The following is a 3,916-nucleotide window of genomic DNA, read 5'->3' on the forward strand; positions in this document are numbered from 1 at the left end:
TGTTATGACCGTTTGGTCATTAAGATGGAAATGATGGTCATTAAGTCGGTAATGAAGGTGTCGGTTACAAACAAAGAATGAATGATAGTTAATGCCGAGTTATAATTCATAATGCACAATAAAGACCGAGTTATAAGTTGACGGATCACAGCCCCCAAGGTTTGTCTGCTGATCATATGATCCAAGCTAAACTTAGAAAATAAAATGAGTTATAACTCGGTTAAAAGATAAGTGAATAATGATATGGTGAGCCCCCAAGCTTAGTAGGGTTATTATGTCAGCACTTATTCCAAAAATAATTGAGTGATAAGAGTCATTCAATCAAGATAGTTGTGTGGGGGATACTTTTCCGCTTAAGAATAATTTTAGCATTTGATTGTATGTGAACTGAAAAGTTCAGAAATAGATATCCATTGACGGAATCGATTGTATGATCCGAGGATATAATAGTTAATTGTCTTAAAAATTTTTCTGGCCCACAATAGCTTATTGAAATTTCTTGCTCAAAACATTTAGTTATTGAATATTTACAATTTATAGTGAAGGTCTGACACGAATAAGATAAATTGAGAAAATGAATATGTACAAAGTCGCAACATATATTAATAATATATATTGTAAAAGTAAAAGAGTTTAAAGTAGAAAAATATACCTTGAAAGTTGATAATTGTAGAGAAGAAGACAACATATATGAATGTCATACATGTCAAATGTGAATTATTTAATTTTATTAGTTAATATTTGAAATTTATTTCGTAGAATCTGTATTAACTTGTTAATAAAGCAATAAAATAATTAATCATTTAATGATATAATAAATTTTGTTTAACTATGAAGTATATTCCTTGTGCAAAAATAACAAATTTGCATGTTTGTAACTATTTTTTGCTTAACTTTTTGCATTAAATAGTAACATAAAATTTAATAGTATAAAGTGAATAATATAATAGTTATATACAATTAATTTTTTATGGAATCTAATTTTAAGATTTGAACTCATCATTACTGTCATTTAATTGTATAAATGAAATCATTAAGTAATAAAAATATAGTACAAAATAAAATAAAAATTTAATTGACATACTTGTTATATGTTATTATTGTATAGAACATATATTGAGGTTTAAATATAACTAATAAATCAGTAAGCATTAGTTACACAAAATATAAATGCAAAAATATGTGTGAATAAAATATATAATTTTACTTGTGTAAGTAGACATCTTTGAAAAAGTTAGCAAAATTGATAGGCGAGTTTGTACTCGAGTTGATTGAAAACCGAGTTTTTTTTTTCTTAAATTGATTGAAAGTCGAATTTGTTTTCGGATTGGTTAAAAGCCGAGTTTGTTCTCGGATTGGTTGAAAACCGAGTTTATTCTCAGATTGATTCATTGATCGATTATGATATGTGAAATATTATGATATGTAAAAGTGAAGTAATCCGAATGTATAAAGTGCATACTTTATAAAAAATTACGATAGATTAAAATTTTATAAAAAGTATTAAATAAAATCTTAAACAAGATTGTTGAAATTAGTTCAAAAATATGAATGTAATTCAAGTTTTATGAACTTGAGGGGCGTAGGAATTATTTTACTCGTCCCCACAGACAACGCCAATTGTTCTTGCTAAGATTGGCCGGTGTATAACTCGTCCGCCGGTGAATACGTGTAAGCTCTCCGTCAAGATGAGGTATACGTCAGCAATGAGAGAACAAGGGGGTGGATACCTACAAAAGACACTCCGACGCTCAAGTCAGTAAGTGTTTAAGAGGCATATAATAATTCTATGAATATAGAATGTTAGACGTGAAATAGAACTTATCACGTGTGTATCCTTATAATAATTCTATGAATATAAAATGTAATATATGAAATAGAATTTATCATGTGTTTTGTTTATAATAATTCTATATATATAGAATGTAAGACATGAAATATAACTTATCATGCATTGTCTGTTGAGATATAGAAATTAGTGTCCTTTTTAGACTTAAATTTGATGAATGATATTTATGTTATGACCGTTTGTGTCATGGCCCGAACCAAGATGAGGTATACGTCAGCAATGAGAGAACAAGGGGGTGGATACCTGCAAATAAATAGATAAATAGTTAAGCAGAATGAACTGAAATGGGAGTTCTCATTCCAGAAGTCAAATCAAATCGAATATTACACACTTAGGACGGCTCCACCTCTAAGGGTAGCCCTTTCCTCTAGTGTGCCCGTACGGTATAACAGATCCAACGTATGGCCTACACGTTAGGCTAGCAACGCCCCTGCTAGCTGAGGTCTGAGCCAGATGCATCTAGGTTAACGTCATAACTGCCGTTAACTACGGTTTTTTAGTCAGAGTCTCCCAAACCAATCCAAACCAAATCACTTATAAAAATCTCTAGTGCTTATAACATACTACTAAATTCCATAGCAAATCAATATGTATAGGATTGCATACTAAAATTTAATTAAAATTTACATAAGGTCAAATAAGAAAACATTTATACTTTACAGAATATATAAATATCGTCTCGTGTGTATTTTTATAAAATTGTAAGTTTCACAATCAATATTTATTTCAGAAATTCAAAAATCACAATAATAAAGTAATTTCAAACTCCAAAATTAATGATTCAACAAAAATATTGATAATAATATATTTAAAAACAATTATAGATATAATATCCACTCACAACTTGATTTCAAAGAACCGAAAGCAACTCTAAGTGCGCCGACGAGCTACCAAATGATGTCCAATAACTCTACAACTCTAAAAATATGACAATAATGATGTTTGTGAGCTACTAACATTGTCAATTAACATAATCTAACTCATCTTGACCAAAAGCCCCAAATTTCCTAATCCTAATAACCCTAAATTCGGATTTATATATACCCATAAATATAGAGATGACAAAAATTGGGGATATGGCTAATTATTGAGTCAAAGAGTTACCTTGAAGCCTCAATAATAATTAGAACTCAAAGTTGAATGCTTCTTTCACTCATTAAGTTGACATTCCATGATTTGGGATTTTGAGAAAATGAGATTTTGATTAATAGAGGTAGAGTAGAGAAGAAAAGAAAGCAAGATGATAAAGGTGAGTTTGATGATATTGGGTGGTTGGTTACAAGGAGAAGAGATGAAATCTAGTTGGTAAGAGAAGAGAAATGAGGGTTTTACATTTTGATTTTTGAGAGGAAATGAAAGAGAAAGAAGAACTGAAGGGGAGGGGGGAGTGTCGAAGAAGAGGAGAAGAGAGAAATAAAATTTTAAGTGGGGGCATGTGCCCCCCACGTGTTCTCCCCTCTCTTTTTTTTTTCTCACACTCTCTCGGTTATTACATTCTCTCCCCCTTACGAAATTTGGTCCCCGAATTTCAAACTTATAGACTGTGATAAGTGTGACAGTTACCTTCGGATTCAAACAAATACGGATATTTGTCGCGCATAGCGTCTTCCACTTCCCAAGTTGCTTCTTCTACCGAATGATTCTTCCAAACAATTTTCACCGATGTTATCTCTTTAGAACGTAGTTTCTTTACTTGGCGATCAACTATAGCCACTGGTTCCTCTTCAAATGATAAATCCTCCTTTAGCTCTATGACTTGTGGTGCAAGCACATGAGATGGGTCGGGAAGGTATTTGCACAACATTGATTCGTGAAAAACTGGATGAATCATAGACAACTCAGACGGTAGTGCCAAGCGATAAGCGACTGCACCTATTCTATCCAAAATCTCAAATGGACCAATATAACGAGGACTAAGCTTCCCTCTTTTTCCAAACCTCATCACTCCCTTCATAGGCGACACCTTAAGAAACACTTGATCACCTACTGAAAACTCTAAGTTACGCCTTCTGTTATCAACATAAGCCTTCTGCCTACTCTGAGCTGCTAATAAACGTTCTCTTATTA

The 3,916-nt window shown here is 31.9% G+C and overlaps 1 protein-coding gene across 1 annotated transcript in view; it reads right to left on the bottom strand.

Annotated features, from left to right (window-relative positions):
• Nucleotides 1,491-3,916, bottom strand: part of LOC107633310 — an 8,479-nt gene continuing 6,053 nt past the window's right edge. Inside the window, exon 4 of the mRNA XM_021119017.1 lies at nt 1,491-2,092. The gene's annotated coding sequence lies outside the window, so the exon portion shown is untranslated. The remainder of the gene's footprint in view (nt 2,093-3,916) is intronic.

The sequence above is a fragment of the Arachis ipaensis genome, chromosome B03 (genome assembly GCF_000816755.2).
Source record: "Arachis ipaensis cultivar K30076 chromosome B03, Araip1.1, whole genome shotgun sequence".
NCBI lineage: Eukaryota > Viridiplantae > Streptophyta > Magnoliopsida > Fabales > Fabaceae > Arachis > Arachis ipaensis.